Source organism: Poecilia reticulata, chromosome 23 (assembly GCF_904066995.2).
Source record: "Poecilia reticulata chromosome 23, P_reticulata-male-v2, whole genome shotgun sequence".
In the NCBI taxonomy this organism is placed as follows: Eukaryota; Metazoa; Chordata; class Actinopteri; order Cyprinodontiformes; family Poeciliidae; genus Poecilia; species Poecilia reticulata.
In genome coordinates, this window is record NC_088852.1 from 13,089,129 (window position 1) to 13,111,031 (window position 21,903).

Here is a 21,903-nt window from a genome sequence, read left to right on the forward strand (position 1 = left end):
TGAAACTAATATACTTACATTTTCATCATACATTAAACCTCAATGTTACGCTGAGAAGTGTGGTGTGGAAGAAAAAAACTCAAAACTCAGCATAGTAGATTGTACCATGAACAAAGGTGATTTATTCGGCCTCCATCAGCACAGCAAAAGTCACCCACAACCCACAATGTCCTTCCCAGCACAGTAACCAGTCTTCTTATATACGGTTGTCCCCGCCTTCTCAATTAACTGCTCAGCCAATCAAACATGAATCTTTCTATAAAAGGCTGGGTTTGAGGTGAGCCTCCTTCTTAGGAAGTTCCAAGATGGCCGCTACAGGGACACACCCAAAAGGTAACAAACAAACAAATTACATACACACTTTCCATCTTATTGCTTCTTAACACTCAAATTAGTTACTGCTCACATCTTTTTTTACTTTACGGTTTTCAAATGTGCACTCTTACCCTATTATAATTATTATTATTTTTATCTTTACTGTCTTTCAATTTTTGCTGCTTTTTATTATAAATATCTTTTAATCCTCTATGGTGTACCTGTGTACCTCAGTCTCTGGGCTAATTCAATAAACTCAAAGATTATTGAAAAGCTCATGTATTTCAGTGATTCTATTCACTAAGTGAAACACCTTATATAGAATAATTACACGCCAACTGCTTTCAAATCTTTATTTCTGTCAAGAAAATTTTCCACTTTAAGCTAATGTAAAAAAAACACACAAGATTAAAATATTACATCAGAATAATAGAAACATTAAATGTTAAAAATAAAACTGTGGTGCTCAATGAAAAGTAAGGTTAGAATTACTTTCATCAAGTATTTTTAATCTGGCAATCCTGCATGGACATAATACTTACCATATGTACTTACAACATAAAAACTATCCAATTTCTCAAAAACAGACACTTTGTACTTTCTACCTTTTTAAAACTATTATGTTCACTGATGCACTTATCAGAGAAAGATTGAAAAGAAATCCAATCTTAGTGTGAATAGTTAGTGGGGAGGTGGCCATTTGAAACTAAAATGTATGCAGGTATCACACACACACACACACATGCCCACGCACAACCACACACGCACGCACGCACACACACACACACACACACACACGCACGCACGCGTATGCATGCTTGCACACAGAAACCATAAACATAGACCACCTAGAATTGGTCCACAAAGACCTGAGTTTGACTAAGAGCCCCAGGAGTGCTATAGTGCTGAATATTTCCTGCAATAAAAAAAGTATGCAACGTGATTCTACCCAGATACAAAATACCTCAGTCCTGAAATATGACTTTTCAGGTCAGTATACAATAGCTCTCAAAGTATAAAAGCAGGATATAGTCAGATGTAGTTGGGATTCATTAGGAGGCAGTTAGAGTTGTGGCTTTATGTCTTTTTGTTCCTATTAGACGCTAAACTGACCTTGTCAGAAATGCACTGCATGATAAACAGCCTGTGGCTTTCAGACTTTGACTGTACTATTGATTTGGTCCCAAAACCTGCTGCCCTGAAATGCCTGCGTCACAAAACCGCAAAATCCCGGACACGGCCTCCAAAAGCGTTTCATTTTAAAATTGTTTAATAATAATCCAGGATTTGAAGTCGTTTGTCTGAATGTTTAATTAGTTAATCAAGCTTCTAGTTCAGCCCCACCGTCATGTACAACATTTATTTGTTCCCATGCTGATGAGAATTTAGCTTTGATTTTTAAGCTGTGGAAAATTCAGCAGCTTAAGTGGAGAGACTGTTAACTAAAGTTGTAGCTGAAAGAATTAAGCAAACAAACTAGTAATAGAATTTGTTTTAGAAAATTTACCCAAAGAGCAAATGTTTGACTAAGAAATGGATTGAGGATTTTCAAAAAACAAGCACAAAAAAAAAAAAATAAATAAATAAAAAGCGCCTCCGAGATGAATTTGGACTATTTACACAAAATCTTGTTGCGGTTTCACTTGGACGTCTCCAGTAGAAGTATTTGACTTTTTTTCTCTTCTCCTTTAAAAAAGAAAAAGAATCTTTATCTCAAATCATACAGGTAAATTTCCTGGATTAACCTCGGACCAGCTCTCTTGTCTCTACTAAACAAAACAAAGCATCCCCAAACCATGATGCTCCTACCGTTTCACACTGGAAGTTAATATTCAGGGAGTGCTATTCGCACAGCACTACACCTGAGGTTTAACTGGAAAAACATCTAGAAACACCACAGATAATTCAGAATCTATCCTCTCTGAAGGTTTTTTTTTTTTTTTATCTAGTTGCCAAACGATACTTCCCCTGCTTCAAAATCAGCAATTACACATAACCAAATAGAGACTCATCTAATTATATTTTTGCCTGACCTTTTTTCTTATTGTTAAAACAAACATAATTGGATTCCTTTTCTGGAGACACAAAGGCCATTGTGGAAATATTTTATATTTTTTCCCCCTCATTTGGACTCGTCGTTTGGACCGCCACAATTGCGCCCGTGGCTTTTTGCCAAGGCAAGTCTTAGCTTTCTGCATGATCTGATATTTGATCTTCATTGGCAGACAATTATTGTGCACTCCGAGATGAGTGCTGAGCTGTTTTGAAGGAGCGTTGTAATTGGTTAATGAGTCGGAAAGGGAAAGCTTCTTGATCTCATTTCCAGTGCTTAATTAACCTTGGAGTTGGAGATTTCCCTGGGTGCTGGGGGACAAGGCAGGACCCGGGTTATTCTTTCTCTCCCGTCTTTGTCTCCGTCTTGCCTCCGTTGCTCCGTTGGGTGCTGTGAGTCTTCCTCGGCAATGACAAAAGGATGCTTAGTGCTCAGTGTGCCTCTGTCTGCAGGCTACAGCCCTTTACCGGCTGATTTATGAGAACAAATATTCCTGCACAGATCTTTCTGGTGCTCTGAAGTTCAAACATGCACTATTATCAACTTTATGTCTTCAGCCTTTACGGCGTATCTCCCCGTTACTTTCTGTAACACTTAGCTTGGAACTGAAAGGATATAAATAGCGCCACTGCTCTTCCCTTTAGTATCTCCGCGGGCCAGCCCAGTTCTGTGGCCCCGGGGGTATGAACCCAGTTCTGACAGAATTGATCTCTGCCTCCTCCTCCCCTCCGTAAGTCCGTCTGCACCCCAAGACCCACTGAGACTACTCCGACACCCAGGCTCCACCAGTCCGCACCAGGCCAGTATGTCTTGTCTTCCTTTCTCTTTAGTGTCCTCTCCTATATTCTCCTGCCCTCCTCCTTTCATTTGCCCCTCGGTGCTAAATGTATCTTTTCCACTCTAGAGTTCTTCTTTCTTTTTTTTTAAAAATTGCCTTTTCTGCTTTTGTTCTTCCCTCTTGTCTGTCTTCATCAAATGTCCAACCGCAGACTGATAACGGACAATTTTAATGTCTCTACTGAACAGTATATCCTCATGTAAATCTGAGATATTTCTAATACTTAAGATGTTCATTTCAATGCGTCTTTATGAAGATCTCAAGCAGCGCCATGGCAACAGATTCATACCCAAGGCTAATTTTACTTCTTGCCAATCTGCTACTGGTGGGATTGCAATACATGCAGTAACATTAGCATCAATGCACTTTTATTGGTGCCAACAACATGGTTACATCGTGAGTTATAGTCATTGCTAAGGTCGTCGTCGGGGGCAGCAACCCCAGCCCTCCATCTTTCTTCCATCATTATTAACCAGCTGATGTCAGCATGCTAGTCTTCTGTTGATGTATGAATCAGGAAAAATGCAAGTAAATTTAATATGTGTTGATTCTGTATGTTTGAGTAAGTCCATGAATCAATATAAAAAGTAAATACACTAAAAGGAAAAGGCTTGGAAAGAAGGTGTTGCGTTTAAAGTGTCTCTCTTGGCAAAAATACTTTAGGAGTTTTAAAAATTTTGAGATGCAATTTTCTCAGTTTACCCTGAAATCGAAGCAAAAAGGGTTTCAACACATTTTTAACGTCTGATTCCCATACTGTAGAGATCTAAGAGGGAGTGCTAGTGCAAAGGCTCTGGGTTTATAATACTGGGTTGATAATACTATGTCCAGACTGTTTGGCCAGTGCTTCAATGCCATGAGAGAGAACGCTGTTGCAATTTGTGTCGTCTTCTGGAGCATGAGACTAGCGTTTAAATTTGCTTTGTGATTTCTTGATTTCAGTACTCTTCCAGGTTTAAGGTTGCATGGTTACCTGATACATTCTACCTTCCTAAAACTTTACTGTACATTTGTGGCAGATGTTTCAACAGTGAAAAGGTTCAAACCTGCAAAAACGAAAGGCGGAAACAAAAGGAAGCTGTGGTGAATGGATGAGCAGATGGATGGTAATGTGTACATATTAGTGTTGTCGTCCTGCGTCCCTGCGCCACCGCCAGCTACCACCAGAGGGGGGTTTCCCCAGCTCCCTTCCGACGCTCCACCCCACGGGTGTGCCACCACGCACCTGCCGATCATCAGATCATCACCAGGAGCTTAAGAGGAGCCACCTGACAACACTTCCTCGCCAGAGTGTTGATATCCGCGGTAACGGAAACTAGTAAGAAGGCCTTGCATTGTTAATTCTACGTGCTCTAACTATTCCATCTCCTCGCTCCAGGTTAAACCGAGTCCGAGAGCCGGATCGAATCCGAACCCGACCCATCCGCCAGCCGGACCCGGATTTCTCTGACGAGCACCCTCGGGCTGGCCCCTCTCTCCCTCAGCTCCCCGGACTGGCATAGCTCTGGTTCCTGCTCCCCAGCCCTGACGTTTCTGTTCCGCCTCCCGTCCACAGTTCTCCGGATCTGTTTGTTAATAAACCTTTGATCTCGAGCTTTCTCCTGGGTGTTTTGCTGCATGTGGGTTCAGTATACTTCTAAAACCATGACAATTAGAGAGTTAACCAGGCACCAGTACAGCTGTTATCCAGTGAACTCTTTTTGCAAAACTATCAAAAAGTAAATTGCAAATCTTGCAAAAATTATCCACAAAAAGTACCTAAACTCTCAAAATCTCCATATTTTCTCCTTTAATGTACAAATTACATTGTGTTTTGACAGAAAATGCCTCATTTGCATAAAAACACATATCTATATCTTTTCAAAAGTTTATACAGAAAAACAACTATGGAAGTTGGCTATTAGTAAAAATGTTAAACACTGGGTGATTATTTCAATGAAAACTTCTGTTTATGTTGTTTTTACTGAAAAAACACAGAGGGATGTCAGGATTTATAATTTAATAATATTCAATTAAAAAATGAGGCAGAATTACTTACATTTGTTTGGAATCAGACAATTGTATCTTTTTATTAGAATTCCCTGCAAAAGATTCAACTCAGTTTAAAGTAATCCTTTTATGTTTAAACGTATATATTCTCTTTTGTCATTTCCATATTCTGAATGTCCATTGATTCTCATCTGTAGAGCATTTTGTCGCAGTCCTTGCTGTTTTAAAGTGCCTTATAAATAAAGTAGTAGTATAAATATATGTTCATCGTTACATTTTTTTTTTTGCAAAATAGTGTACTTTTTTTCTTCAACATTTTGTTCATTCGGTGTGAATTATGACCTCTGTTGTCTAGAGTAAAAGGCAAAAGCCGCTCCATATCTCTTTTTGCTTTGTTTTATTTTTATCGTCCATGTGAGATGGCATCAATCTCTCTCCCCCTCTGTGCTTCCTCTCCTCTCCTTTGCTCTTTTTAAAGCCACATTCTTCTGCCAGGTGAGTCCTTGTGTTGAGCACCTGCGACCGCCCTTTCCTCCCGCCTCCGTCCAGCATCCTGCGCCAGATTAATGCTCGGCGTTTTGCTCCTCTGTGACTCTCTTCCCACCAGACCCCCTGGATGAATAAGAGACTTTAATTTAGCTACCCGAGTCCTTTCTTCTGTTCTCTGTATTTCTGCAGCATAAGCTTTCCTCAGCCGTTTCTCGTTCCCTCGCTCTTCCTCCATCCTTCCATCAGAGAAGCCGCCATATGGGTCGGGCGTGGCTCGGGCCCGTCAGGCTCTCAGCCTCGTTTAAATTCAAAGCCTGTGGGTCATTGTAGCCTCTGCAATGAGATGACAGACACGGTTCTGGAGACGGAGGCCGTTTGAAAGGCCTGATGAGACGAGATGAGGAGGTGGAAGAGGAAGCGAATGCAAATGAAGGAAATCGGGCGAGCGAAAAGTCATAATTAAAAGTCAAGAAATTAGTTTGGTGAAGTCTGTCATGGCATTTAAATGGAGCTCAAACTAAACAGGTGGCAGCTTGCCGCTGAAATAACTGCATGGAGAGTTAATTAAATTAGCATTCATTTAGACGGCACAATCTTCTTATCTTCTAAATAAAAAGTAAAAAAAAAAAAGACAAAGAACAAACTAAGTAAATCAATACGAGAATGAGGCAAAAAAAACAAAAAAAAATCCAAAGGACAATGAAAAGACTTTCTTTCTCTTCGTCGTGAAAACTCTGGCAGTTTGGGAACGGGCGTGCGCGCAGAAGGTGAGGAGCAAAGCGAAACAGCAGGCATTAAAAGAGGAGAGGTGTGAAATTGAAACCAATAAATCCAGAACAGATTCCTACAGTTGCGGGAGCCGCTGCGACCGGCCTCAGTTGTGTTCTCTTTTTAATTTGAGCCGAGTGTCTTGTTGTCTGAGGAAAGCTCCCTGCACCAAACATTTGTGTTGCGTGACAGGAAGTGCAGCTTCCGATCCAGACGGTGCACAGGAGTAGAACTTTGTAGCTTGCTACAAGACTGTAAAAAAAAAAAAAAAAATAGAGGAAAAGAATGACAAGATGGTGGAGCAAGACATTTATAAGAAGTGGTTTAATGTTTGCTAATTGCTGCCATTTTAATTTTAAACCATAAATGGTTTCAGTTGAAATAGTTTCTCTTGTTTCTCCTTTTCCCTCACAATTAAGAACACGCTGGTTTCTTGTAAAACGACACAATTTACTATTCAACAAAATAAATCCCACTGAAAAGAATATGTATTAATTTTATTTTATTTTTTTAATTGATGAAATCAGTTTCAGGGAATCCAATCTATTCAGTTCAGATTTTTCTGCTCCAAGCTATTTTCCTTGGTATTGCAATGGTGCCAAGACAGTTTTCTCTTTAACAAACATTAAGGTATATTTGGTGTTTGAACTATAAAAATAGGTGGTTTCGAAATACTGAATTAACATTAAGTCGCCTCGTTCAGCTATTTCATAGTCGTCATGGACAAACGTTAGCGATTGGGTAAAATTCAAAACCTCGTTGTTTCTCAATAGCCGAAACTCCTGACCCTCTGCATAAAACAAAGGGTAGGACTGATTTTTACCAGGTTGTAGTGGAACATATTACGATAAAATTAAGTTAATTTCACTGAAGCAGGTACAAATAAATCATATGGCAGATAGGTTTCTGTACCCAAAACTGTGAATGGAAAAACAATAGGCAATTATACAATGAAAACATTGCAAAAACATCCAACTACTGCTGGTACTTGGTAATAAAACCTACATATTAAGATCTCTGATCATGATCAAGTGTTTTATTTTAAGTACCATGGATCATGTAGAGCAAACATACTTCACAATGTGCCATTAGAAAGGGGCTTAGGGCTGTTTATCATACCAGGTAAAACTAGTCCTAACAGTACTTGGTATAAATAGTTCTCATGAATAAAAAGAGCAACAACAAACACCAGTAAGAACCACACATTAGCAGACTTCTCTATCCTGACGCTACAGATGATGTATTCTGTGAAGCGCCGTCAAAAGGAAACAAACGAATGCGTTTTCATCCGCCTCCAAATGCCATCGCTTTGCTAACGTCACTTTTTCGATTTAAATCCTCTCAGATGATGTACGGCCCAGGCGCGCCGACATGGCATGCGCTAATTGACCGCGGCATATTGTGTGGATTTTTTTTCCTCCCATCGTCCCACTCGGGATTCTGAGGACCAGTCCGCTCCCGTCAATCCCCCCTCTCCCGCGCCGCCCCGCCACCGTCCTCGTCAACACCCGTCTCAGCGTGGCGTCTGCAAAGTGTGCCGCATAGATTGTTTTAGGCCTCATCTGTGCCAAATATGCTTGTTGATATTCTTCATCTGGAAAAGCTCTTTAAAAAAAGAAAGAAAAAAAAAAAGATAAATGATGGCCTGGTCTGCCACTGACAGTAGGGTCTGGCCGGCATACATCAGAGTCCAAAGCCCCCCTCCTGCTTTATAGACGGCTATTAGGAGGAGCTCCCAGGCAACAAACCATACATAGCAAATGGACCTCTTTAGTAATATGATAATTTATAAAAAGGGGGGAGACGTGAGTGAATATTCCGCAGAATTCCCCCACACCCTTTGTGCCTAATGGATGGCGTGTGCTATGCCCACTCCGCTCAGGCTTGCACCAAATGTGGGAACTCCTGGGGATGATGGAGTGAAGGCCAACCGCGACTTGACGGCTTTTAATAAGTAATGAAAACACTGGAGGATAAATTTGCAAAGAGGAGGATTATGGAACTTCGGGAGTGCCAGGATAAAAAATAGCAAAGGACGGATCTGATGGGGGGGTTGAGGGGGGAGAAAGGGAAAAGAATTTCCCCAACACCTTTTGAATGTTTCCAAAATAAGAATGTGCCACAAGGAAGCGCCAAATTCCCAGCATGCCTCTTCCTAGGAGCTCATTGATCAGTTCTATTTGAGTTGAGCCACATCTTGTCCCTTTCATATCAACACCAATCTTTGTTTCAATTGCTCTTCTTTCCTTTGCCACTTGTTTTCGGTGGCGACGTTAACGCAGGCTCCCTGCTGGGTCGTATATCTGAAAGAGGACGCCCTCATGCCTACAGGATGCAGATTGAAACACTTGGAAAACACTGATTAGGTTAAACTACAAAAAGGAGGCTTTGGTGGGAATATACCTTCTGTCATCTTTGATGCTATGCTTCATTCATCAGAGGCTGCTGATGAACACTTTGCATAGGTGTGTGTGTGTGTGCGTGCGTGTGTGGGGGTGTGTGTGTGTGTGAGAATCTGTGAGCTTTGTCTACAGCCTCAAAGGGTGAAGCATCAGCATGGGGTTGGCTTGCATGAAAGCCGTTTGCATGTGTGCAAAGGCAAGGAAAGACATAACAGTGTGCGCTCTGTGGAAATACCTTCAGCCCCGTTGAAGGATAACAACTTCTGCATTGTATTTTTATTTTTTAGCTAGGACAGGATTGCTTTCACGGTCATTTGGACATTCAAGTTCTGTAAGCCTTTTGGACTTTGCATAAAAGTGATGAAGCACACATCATCAAAAAAGCTGTATCAGCTCTATTAGAGGGAACGTGGTTATTTTATCATTTCCCTCTAGATAATTAAGAAACGAATACATGTTCAAAACAACCTATCACCATGTACAATGATTTTTTATTTATTTTTAATTAATTTTTTTTTATGGGTGGTTGGTTATGAGACCATGAAGGAATTAAGCTGATTTGTATAAATAATGAATTTATGTTAAGGCTGTAGATGTCTTTTGAAATGTGCGTTGCACTGAGCTACTTCTCAGTGCAACGCTGTTAAAAGTGTTACTAAAGGGTTGATAGAACAGCCATGTTGTGATGACTTCTTGAAGGTAGAGTTTTAGAAAGAGGAGGAGTTCTTAAAGAGACAGAGGCCCAATTTCATTGCATTAATTTGCAAGGTCAAATTTCTTTCAAGTCATTTTTGCTATATGTAGCATTTTTATGATAGCTAAAGGTGGTATAGCTTCTTGATTGTGCTATAAAGTACATGGAAAATACATACTTCCCCTTTAACAAGGGTGTCAGTGGTTAGAAAACTTTAAGTAACAACTACTACTCAATTCGTCCCAGACATCCCAGTCATCTTGTTTGTTCATGTACTGCTGGTATTAAGCACAACATTCATGTTTTCACCCAGTTGGTATTTTTTTGTTGCTTTGGCAATGCAATGTGCTTAACATTATGTATGAAATTTTTTTTTTTGCTTAATTCTCGTACAACTATTTTTCTGTTAAGTAAAGAGTCATGCATGTGTTTCCTTGCCTTGTCAGAGTGTGATAAAAATGTAGGAATCACAGAACTCTCTTTCTGGCAAAAAATGCTTTTAATTAGGACTGCCTGAGAAACAGAATCCATGGAGAAACTTCTAAAAATTTATTCACCGCCTTCAAAATCTCCAGCCGCCGTGTCTCAACTTCAACTGTTCACAGGGGACTACTTTAGTCGGCTCCAGGTGATTCCACATAGAGGTGGTCTGGATAATGAAGAGCAATCTATAAATTAAAGCACCACTCTGACGAATACACAGACCAGAAATGTGTTCACACTTTTCCCTGTAACTCTGGTCAGTTTGTTTCATTTTAATGCTGTTTTCTTTTTCTGGAATGTTAAGGTAAGTTAAAAAAGAAAAATAAATTAAACCTCTGTCATTAAGCAGTACAATTACAAAGATTTGTCTTAAAGCTAGAATGTGATAAAATAAAAAAATCAATTTCAATTAATTTAGGAATTAAAGGTTATTGCAGACTCTAGCGTGTCAGTGCTCACCTAAAAATTTATAGTGCTTTACTTCAACAACTTTGCACAGAAACAGGTGGGGGAGAGGCAGCTCCAGAAAAATCTCTGAGAAAAACATTGTTTTTGCACGTCCTCTACCTTTTGTATTTTCTTAGTTTTTTTAATTTTTTGGTACACCTGATCAAATAATTCCCTAGCTTTACAAAGTCTTTCTTAATAACAAAAGAACACAGTAGCACCTGTATTGTTGCAGATGGAGCCCCAGTCTATCCATCTCCAGTTCCTCTGTGCCATCACTCGGTAACAAGACGCCTAGATACTTGAACTTCTCCTCATGAGGCACAGACTAACCCTGAACCCAGATGCAGCCGTTCACCTTTCTCCAGCTGAGAACAATGGTCTCTGACATAAAGGTCTCATCCCAGTGGCTTCACATTCTGCTGCGAACTGATCAACTGCACATCGAAGGTCATGGCCCAGACCTTGAGATTCCCAATCCACACAACAACTGCGTCTTGAGATTCTGTTTGTGAGCATTAAAAATAGGATTATTGGAAAAAGGTAGCCCTGACGGAGTCCAATCCTTACTGGGAACAAGCTCGACTTGGTGATGGAAAGATCTGGCTTCTGCTTGGTCGAGTCAAACTGTCGGAATCAGTTCTCATTGTCACATTTACGTGACGAAAATTGCGTCCTTTTGTTCTCGGCCTCATGTCGTCCGCCCCCAGTTGTCACAACCACACGGGCAAACTTTTTATTGCTCCTTTTATGCCAAACTATTATGTGATTGATGTGAATTGTGTTGAAGTGTTTATGTGGAACATCCAGTATCTGGTTTCTCAGCCGTAGAGCAGAATGGATAGTTTTGATGAGCAGTTGTCCAAAGCCCCCTGCTCGTTTTTCATCTGATAAAGCAGGAAAACGTGTCACTGATGCCCTCCGTTCTTTTTTTCTTTTTTTTCTTTTTTTTTTAAAACACGTAAAATAAAATGAGATATTCCACCACATTAATCATTAGTTCCTCCTCAGGACTCATGTTAGGAGTTGATCCTCTTTGCCACCATCGCTGTGTATTCATTAGGCTGCTGTTGTAGACCACACACATAACGTATAGTGCAGCGAGACAGGGTGCTTGACTTGGTGGGTCTTGCAGACCATCAAGGGTCTGCAGCAAAACGAACTTATGAAAACCATGTGACCATGCGTTGACAGTTCGACTTTGGTCTTACCATTCGGGGCCCTTCAGCCTCCATAGTCCAGGTGAAGTTAGCTCCTCCTATTGGTCTGTGATTGTAATAAGATTATTATATTTTTTCTGACCCCTCTCCTGTGATCAATTTGTCTTTGGTGACGCAAACAAGAACTGAAATCGACAGATTCTATCACTCAGGGTCAAGCACCTCCACCATGCAAACGTGCCGATTTCAACACAAGGACCAGTATGTTGCTTCTGTCTCAAATACTTTCTAGCGCTTAGCCTATAGCTTATTAGAAGTATGTACATAACTTTTTGTTTTTTAAGGATTTTTCAACTTTAATGACCATTATTTCACATTGATTTGACAGGAAAGTGAGTTGTGAGAGACGAGGAAGACGTGCCAAAGGTCAAATTATGACTGCCATGTCAAGGACCGAGACCTCCGTATGCGAGTCACGCGCTTTACGTCTGCACCATCACCACTCCCAGGTACGTAGCTTTTTATTGCATTCCTCTTTAGTGACATTTTTGTCAATTATCTCCTTAGTCATTCACTAGTTTCCCAAGGAGGACAACATTTCATTACAGCATCATGCAATCCTCACAAAACATTTACAGGAAACAGGTATTCTCAGAATGGGCCACACATGCATTTGTGTGTGTGTTTACTTTGGTACTGTATGTGCTTATCAAAAGGTTATGCAAACCTTCCCTCACACGTTGCTCGACACCGCGCTGCGCCGTGCTGCATTGCTCCTCAGGGACGCGACAGCCCCAGAAAGGCATTATCACCTTTCTTTCCAAGCAGAGGAATTCAATGCATTATTTGCGTTATGGCAGGTGGGCCCCTATAGACGCCTGAACAGCACAAGATTCAGTTAGGGGGAACCTGAAGGCCAAGGGGGCCCAGCCGAGAAACGAGGGAGGAATCAGCAGGGAGCGAGTGAGGGGGGAAATTAAATGACAGAAAAGCAGAAAGGAAGGCGCGGGATCTGGGGAGCGGGGCGCATGGTTGTACACGGATTTCGTAAAATGTGGATTTCCTCATGCAAGTGTTTACCACTGAGGGGAAAAACTGAAACCTCATTAACATGACCCGCGCATTCTGCTTGTCAGACTAATGAAAACAAACACATATAGAATCCATTTAATAGGTTCGTATATTGCACATACTCATGCACACCCCAACTATCATCAATCTCAGGCTTCAGAGCCATTTCTCCCATGAGTCCAAGGCTCTGTTTTTGGCTCCGTCTCCATACAGGTAGGAGGTCTCCTGATACTCACCACTGGGTTAGCCCACCACACATTAATGCAACATGCTCCACCATTAAGACTCCATATGTGCCGTCCTTCGACACTTCAGACGTCTTCTATATACCTGAATCAGATCTCATGTGTGCAAAAAGCTCCATATGAAAGATTGTTGCTGCTCATGTTGTTTCCTCCGTCTTTGAAAAAGGGGTCCGAGGTGTGTTTCTCACGATGTGATTTTATGCGGACCGCAGGATGACTCAGAAATCAGTATTGAAAGATTTCGACATTCCACGTAGGATCTTTCAAAGAGTTTCTTGTTTTCGTCTGGGTTGGGTTTCCACGCGGCTTGGACTTTGTTCAAAGCTCGCGCAGCCAAAACAAACATGAGAAATTCAAATAAAAACACCAAAAACAAACAAAAAAAAAAGAACAGAAACTTTTTGGAACCAACACAAGCCACGGATTTCACACCAACTACGAAAACAACAACAAAAAAAACCCCAAGGTGGCCTGTGTTGTTAGCTCAGAGTTGTGACTCAACGCACAGAACAGCGACTGAATGATTCTGAAAGGCACGCACTGAACTCGATACCATGCCAAAATAATTACCAGTAATTAAATGTTCCACAGAAATACTATTAAAAACTGGACTCGGTGCCAGGTTCATCAGGCGATTATAATTAGCAACAATTCACAGTACACAAAAGCCTGTAACTTAAGTTGTCAGAGACTCCTATAAAAGGAGTTAAAGCAGTGATTGGAAACGATAAATGTTTTGAAGTCTCTGAAACTGGATCATTTTGGTTTCTTTTGTTCCTAAAATTTAGAAACAAAATAGATTACTTGAGCTTTAAATGTTGTGGCATAAAATCAATGCTTTGTTCTCTATGGCTAATGTTACATTAATGTCCAGCTGAACTCAATGTAAAAGATAATTTCCTACTATACGCAGTATCTTGCAAACACATCACCACCTCTTAAACCTCTTAGTTTGATCATGTTATTTTGCAACAACTATAAATATTTTTTTTCTTTTTTCTTTTTTTTTTGGATAACTGTATTTAAGAAAGGTATGAATACTTTTCAAAAGGAGAGTTTAGTGTCGCAGGAGTGTGTGGGAACTTAGCTGTTATCCAGCATGCTTGACAAATGCAGCAATCTGGGTCAAACCTGGCAGGAAGAGCACTCAGCTCTTCCTGGTTTATCTGCACACACTATTAAGACAGATGTTCCAGCTATTATGAGACACATATTGTTCAGAACAGTGTCTGGACGATCTTAATTGATGATGTAATGCGTGAATAGGAACCAGTTACGTCATCTTATGGACCAAGCAGCTATTGTGATCTTTGTGACGCCTCATTATGTTGTATAAATGTTCTCACTGAGAGCTAAGCCATTGTGTGACCATGTTTGTCCAGACTCCATCATTTGAATAAAACTACCCAGAGAAGAATCCGCTGGCTCGTTTTTTGTAGCTTAACAGCATAATTAGGAATTTATAAGGAATAAAGATGGCTAATCAAACATGATTTTCCCATCTTGCTTTGCAAAAATGTTTAAATTCAGTAAGATTGGATGGGGAAAACAAATGATTTTTACATCTTGCCACAGACTCTCAATGATTTAGGAGTGAATGTTGATTTGCTATTGTTCGTTAGCTTTTTGTTTACCAACAAAAAGTTGTTGGTTAACATGAGATGATAAAGATTTGACACCAATTAAATGATTTGAATCCCCAATATCTGAATATCAAGGCATTGAAAAATAAATGTGTTACCCCTCCCCTAATGCACAGTGAAGGAATCGATACAGAAATGCTAACTGATTCATTAAAGAACGGTTAAGTCATTTTTGGCCTCCATATTGTTTTAGGTCAGCTGTTAAACTGGACCTGTGGTTCTGGTTTAGAAGCCAGATATGATAAAGGTGTTACAGATTTCAAAAACATGATATGGTATTTAGCAAATCCACTGCTGAAGTCCAAGTGTTGACTTCAACACTTGGAGTGTTGAGTTTTTCTAAAACACAGTTTGTAGCCGTATGCCACACTTTGAAGTGAAAACCTTGCTTCTGTACTGTTACTTTAGGGTTTGTGAACCGTACAGAAACACAAACATGTCTCATTCTGATGTCCAGAAAAGTTCTGGAAAACTCTGCAATTCTGTAAAAAAATCAAATATGCTGCAACTTTAAATTTCATCTGATTATCTCTTTTGATTTTCACATACGATTTTCACATACATTTTCATGTTCCTCTTCCATAATCTCACACACAAAAAAAAAATCAATTTCATGCTTGTAAAACTGGGGCTGGTGCGTTGGGAGCGAGTGCAAGTAGTACAAGCTTGGCACTTTGCTCACGCAGCTGAGTCTCCGTCCCGCTTTCAGGCTATTCCCAGGCCAGGCCTGCCGAGCGCGCGGCGCTCCCTCGCCTGCCTATGATTTGTGGAGGCCGCTGGGGAAGAAGCGAGCTCTCCCATAGGTTAAAATCTGCAAACAATGAGTCCTGTATTTGTGACGGATGGCCCACATGCTTCCCCATTTGTCTGAGCTTTATCCCCATCTCACAATCAATTGTTAAAACCCCAAAGTTTGCTTAACATGCACTACCTGCTATGCTTTGGGAAACACGGGGGAGGGAAGACAAAAGAAGGGGAGGGTGCGGAAACTACAGGCAAGAGTAAGGAAGAGAAAGAGATCAAAGTTGTCCTGGAGTGGAAGAGAGGGACTTTCAGTGTGACTTTCAGGGTCCTAATTAGGGACAGGACAGCAAGCTACCGCTCTCTGTGACATTTAGCTGGACATACTTGATAAATGTCACACTGCTGGATACAGCCACGACAAATGGATGCATCAACAATGGCTTAATAACCTTTACTGATAGTCCAGCCAGGAATTCAAATTCTTTATCCGCTCCTCGTTGCATCCCTAAAAACACCCGGGCCTCGATAATCTACGGCGGCTGATGAATATGGGGGTGGATGCTTCTGCAAGGCTGCGCTTTCTCACCGAATTAAATTTCACCGAGGAGGCTGGCAGCTCCCGCGGCTAGATGTGCTTTTGGTCTAGCTGCCGGGAGGGCGCCAAATTATCTTGGCTGTGTATCTCGACTATGATAGCGGCAGCAAAAAGGGAGACCTTTGTAACTAATCAGAGAGAATGGAGAGCCGCCGACCTCCCTTGAATTTTTTTCGAGGTTCGTATCTTCGTTGGACTTGGAGAAGCTGAATTAACCGGCTCCAAAAAACAGTGCGAATCGCAGACAAGTTAGAAACGTGCTGTATTTTTTCCTGTAATGTATAGAAATATCATGTGCAAAGTTCCAAAATGAACTAATACTAACAAGCAGAACAACTTATTTATAACCTTAAAGGCAATGTGAAAAATACATGCAGAATTACACAATAAAACACCACTTTTTGCTGTCTTTTAAAAAAAAAATAAGTGTCAAATTTAGGCTCAGATCTCAGTTTGTACTCCATGTTCCTTCCATTTGTTCACACATCTTGCACAACCACAAACCTCAATGTATTTTATTGGAAGTTAAAGCAAAAAGTAGGAAAATGATGCAAAGAAGAGCAGAGAAGTGTAGAACAAACCCTCACTGCAAAGAAAGAAATTCCTTCCAGTCTCTGTCAATCAGTTACAGCCGGATTGGATTGAGAACATCTGTGAAAAACAGATTTTTGTGCTTTTCCACCAATTCTTACTTAGATTAAGTTGTATATGCTTCAATCTAAACCATTCAATTGTACCTCTGTTGCTGTTTAAGATCATTGTTCAGAGTTGTTCATGGTGATGTGCACACACCTGTGCAAACACCTTTAAAAAAGTAAAGTTTAGTCTAATCCCATGTTAGGAATTTGCCTCTGCAGATTAGCAGATTTGCCTTTGTCTGCATTTTTGTCTGATGGATTGACCAGCAGACTGAAATTTTCAGAATTTGGGTTGTTTTATGAACTAAACCTGCTTTAAACTTGTCAAGATCTTTATTGCCAACTTTTCCACTGTTTTTCTTGGTTTATTCACTAACATTCTCTAAAAAAGCTTTTAGGCCTTAGGTAATTTGGCACTGGAGGATGCAATTATGTAGTAATGCTGTAATAATTTAGTAAAATCTGGCTTCAAAACATAGTAAAATGTCAATGTTGTGACACATTCCTTGTACATTTTGCAATATTTTCTGCTGCATTGTTACATTTGGTGTTGATTATTACTTCTCAGAAAAGATAAAGTAATAATGTTTTGTATAATGTAATAAACGATCACAAACTGTGTTCTAATCACTATGCGTCTAGGATGATTTATTATATGCATGTTTAAACTGAAACTTTTGGCCATTTACTGGCCTTTTCAGACTCAACCAAGGCACTCGGTATTGATCTGCATGTCGTTTAAGACAAAAACAATTCAAATTTATTGTCTTACATTTTAAAGCCTGATTTTAATACATCGCTTCATATTAAGGCATTTTCACATGAGAGGTATCAGAGTGGCTGTCTTTCTACTTTACCAATATGTACGTCTTTGTGTTGTTTAAACACATAAAACAAAATACACTGAAGTTTATGGGAGCAATGAGAGGAAGTGTGAAGAAATTTGAAGAGTAAGAGTTTTTTAATTGGCCTCAGATTAGATCTGATATCCCATAAGGAAGCTAAGACTACTGTAATGACCCACAAGAAAATTCTTACATTTTTACACTTTGAAGCATTCTCTTGTGTTGTTTTCCCACTTTAACTGTATCTTATACTTCTCTATCTATTTTTCTGCTTAAGCCAGTGATTATTTTTAAAGAAACAACCCCCAAATGGATCGAGTTTCCCTTTGAAGTCGTTCTTTGATATGGAGAATATGTACTTGGATTTGAATTTGTGGTTTGCTCTGCATATAAACTAGAAGTATTTATGTTATTCAATTAGACGCCTAAACATGTCCTCCTTCGTTTGTTTTCAGAGATTTATTTTTTTATTTTTTTTTCCCGTGGCGTCAAACGGGCTTTCGCTGGAACCCGCGCCTCAGAGTGATAATGCCTGATGTGTGTATAGGACTAACACCTGCAGTCTTGGGCCATATGTGGAGTCATGCGTTCCGCTGTGTTTGTCTGCGACTATGAACGCAAGCATGTTTCAAACCGCGCAGCCGTGGCTGATGCAAGGTGGCTAATTGCCTCTCCCGAGAAATAATTAAGTGACAAAAGCTAACGTAATGGCGCCTCGGCTGCGGAGGAAGATCTATGCGGCGTCTCGAGTGTACTTCAGCGCGCGGAGCTATTTGTTTGCTTGCCGGTACGGGCTGAAGGCAGAGGACGCGGCAGAGGCCGTATATTCGGAGGCCAAAACCCGCAGACCAAAATATGGCACCACAATTAATTACGCGCTAATTAGACGTATCCGTTATGTTTACGGGACTAACAATAAATCAAGCGGTCAAGCTATTTTTGTTTCTAAAAGGTTTGTGACTTACGCCTAGCCAGCGTACGCACGTGTAAGCGGGGAACGCGCCGAAGGCGGTATGTACACGTACCTGTGTGTGTGTGTTTGTCGGTGTAAACTGCTATTTACTGTTGCTTTCCAGGTGTTCACAGCTAGGTCGCCTCAAACTGCCCTCCTCTTAGATTAATAATCCATTAGTAATCCATTTCACTAATGAGCGCACAGCGGAGACTCAGGAGCAAAAGAGGGGGGAGGCGGGCGGGGAGGGGGACACGGAGACGGTCAAGGGAAGCCAAGTGCATAATTAATATCCCAGCCAATCAGATGTGCTATTACAGTCGCTCCCCTTCGGAGTAAGATGTCACCTGTCCAATAAAATCTGCTGGCAATTTTTCTGATAAAACATTTTAAACCACAGTGTACTTTGACTGTCATAAAGATACCAGAGATGAAGTTTTATTTAACACTTCGTGTGTTGCCGTGTACAACAAAGAGGAAAGCTTTTTTTTTTAGTGAGAAAGTGAAATCTGTCCTTGCAGACCAGGATGGAAACAGCTGCTGACCTGTAGGTATACGGGTCAGCAGATGCTCCCAGTTTTGCTGTAAGATAGCTTTTTCTGCTGCATGTGTGCTCCAAAGAAAACCAGAGATTAACATTTCTGGATGGATGCAAAAGAATACTAAAAAACCAAAGCTACAAACACCCAGGCACAGACAGTATGGTGTGAGGTTCTGCATAGTTTGGTATCAATTTGATACCAAGTAAGTACAGAACTAATACCAATATTTTTTATTGTTTATGTTCTATATTTCATCAAACATCTACTAATAAGGTGTTTTTGTGGTTTGGCCTCTGTCTGAACTTGACCATGGGTTTTATCAAAATAGTTCAAAGTTTATAAGTGACAATTTAAACAAGATCTTTACATTAGTTTATGACTTGTGATTTAACATTTAGAAAGAGAATAAGAATGTGCAAAGAGAAGACCAAAATGTTGAAAAGTCATAGTTTACATAAGACATGTTTCCTAGACATGGGAGTTTACTTAACCTACTTTATTATAGTTGAAGAACAAATCCCCAATTTTGGATCTAAGAAAAATATGTAGAAATCTTTCAAATAATTTTTATTATAGCAGCAGAATCTCACACTAAAATTACTTTTAAAGTCTTTGAAGCAGGCCCACAGCATCTCAGATCCTCCACCGTACCTTGTAGGCATTAGGTGCTTATCATATTTATCCTGAACCCACCTGGAGCGTTTGTTGCCAATAACCTCATTATGTTTTTATTTTTTCATGGCCTCACTCCTGAACAAAGATGATGAGGAGGAAAGCTTTTGTTTTAGTGAGGAAGTGAAATCTTACATCACCTTTGCTGCGGTTGTCTAGCAGTGAACTTTTGTTATTATTTTTAGTAGATGTTCCCAGGAATCAATTTCAAGAAGCATGCAGTTAAAAAATAAAATAAAATAAAATAAATAATGCCTCGGTAACATTTATTTCAAAATGGATTCTTTGGGTTCCCAATAGTTGTGCCAGCAGTAATTTTCTCAAATCTTTAAAGGTCAGTAGGGGAATTTGAAGATGGCTTTATTACAATTCAGCCCCAACACTAAAATCACACAGATATGATAAGGCCCCTTCTGTTGGACTGAGATGGACAAAACTGTTTCTACCTTTTAATGCCGCTCCTACTGGCCCCTAAAAAGCCGTTACGAGGTCTGGCACTTGAATGTAAGCTGGTAAACACGCAGAAATTCTCACCGCCGCCAATCCGGCACGACTAAACCAATCTAGATCCTGCGTTTCATGCCTAAACAGAAGATTTCCCCTGTGCTCCACCTGGGATCCCCCTGCGGATCTTCTGTCTCCCGTTTAGCGCGTGCAGCATGATGGGGCGTGACAAAGGAGGCTGTTTAGAATTGTGCATCGTAAGTGGGCAAACGCGGTAGGCGGGGCCGTTGTTGCCGTCACCCGAGCGGCCTGGGTGAAATCTGCCACCCTTCGCCTCCGTTGACTCCCTCTCTCCTCGACTCTTCCTCATCCTCCCTCGGGGAAAGCTCCCCAACCCCCCATATCCCATCCGTTCGATTGCCCCGCGTGATGGATGTGCAGCGTGAGGAATGGACCATCCCAGGGGCCACGCCGTCGTTTCTGGGTTAAACAGGATCCTATATCAAACCCATCTTACACCTTCACAAGCAGGAAGCCTGTTTACTGGGGCGGGAAAGCACCGCAATCCATTTCTTGTCACGGTGACTCGCCGGAGCGACGAAAACTTGGACAGCTGCGGCTTTTTGGGCAGAGCGAGCCGATGGCGTCGGTGATGAATATGTACGGCCATTTTATGGAGTTTTCCTCAACTCGGGAATAGATCTTTGGCATCCCCTGCTGAGAACATTTTAATTACCGTCAAAGCCAAGGAATAAAGTCACTGCTCCATTAGAAGGCGTTTAAGATCAAGTGTTGCAATAAAAAGGCCAGCCAGCATCATGGCAAGTTTTAGTTTCTTTGCTCCAAACTCAGAGTCCATTTTCTGGATGATTGCTCAGTTTAAATATTAAAGGCTAAATGTTAAGGTCCATTGTTTACAACAAGTATGTCACAGATGTTTACACTGGGACGTTGCTAATGGCGGTTGGGACCACCATACGTTTACTGCATGCCATCTGGAGCTGAAAATGTTTTGTAAACTATAATAATTACAAAAGGGAAACTCTCTTTATATGTTTATTTTGAGAAACAAGCTTTGAAATGTGAATTTTATGGCCCAATTGTCTATTTCCTGTTAGTTGCTTAATAAGTTACCAATTTAGAACATGAAGAACAAATATGTTTGGAATAAAATTAATTTGAAAAAACCCCCAAAAAGAAACAACAGCTGCTGCTACTAGAGGCATGCGATATAGCATACTTTGGTGTTGATCCGATTTCAAGTAAATTCAGGGTTAGAATTGCTGATATCGATTTACTGATACATTTTTATTATTTAAGTATGCTATATCAAACTTCTGGCTGCTATGTGCGTTTATGGTTTTTCCTTTGAATTATTTTTGCTTAAACTTAGGAGATAATTTGGACAGTATTTATAGGCGTCCACAACATGTTTTATAAATATATCAACAAAAAAATAAGTGCACATGTACGTTTTAGTACAAAAAGTACGAACAAATATCATTTGAGAGTAAATCAAAATAAAAACCTTTCACAATATAAAAATAAAATGAATTTTAAGAGGGAATCTGAAACTAAAGCATCGATCTCACCACACTAGGATCAACCCAAAGCTGATACAGAAGCACGGTATTTTTTATTTTTTTTTAAACATGTGTCCAAAAATTAAAGTGCTGTAATGCAGTGGTGAATTACTGAACATTATCCAATAAAAAAAGAAAAGTTAAAGTAGGTGGTTCCTGCAAAATGCAGAATAATAATAATTTAAAAAAATCCACACATAATCTCATGATCAGTCAGTGAGACAAGTAATTAACACTTCCTGATGTGAAGGAGAAGTGATCTAATTGGCTATACTGGCCACTAATTACCAC

General features: G+C 40.3%; 1 long non-coding RNA gene across 3 annotated transcripts in view; it reads left to right on the plus strand.

The window, feature by feature from the left end:
• LOC103459522 (uncharacterized) overlaps positions 1-21,903 on the plus strand; it is a 106,511-nt gene that overhangs the window by 38,840 nt on the left and 45,768 nt on the right. Inside the window, exons 1-2 of one of the 3 annotated variants that reach the window (XR_014086040.1) lie at positions 786-4,511; positions 4,585-12,147. This is a non-coding gene — a long non-coding RNA (uncharacterized LOC103459522). Of the gene's footprint in view, positions 1-785; positions 12,148-21,903 lie in introns of those variants that run through there. The other 2 variants (XR_001776222.2, XR_014086039.1) reach the window with 2 other exon arrangements.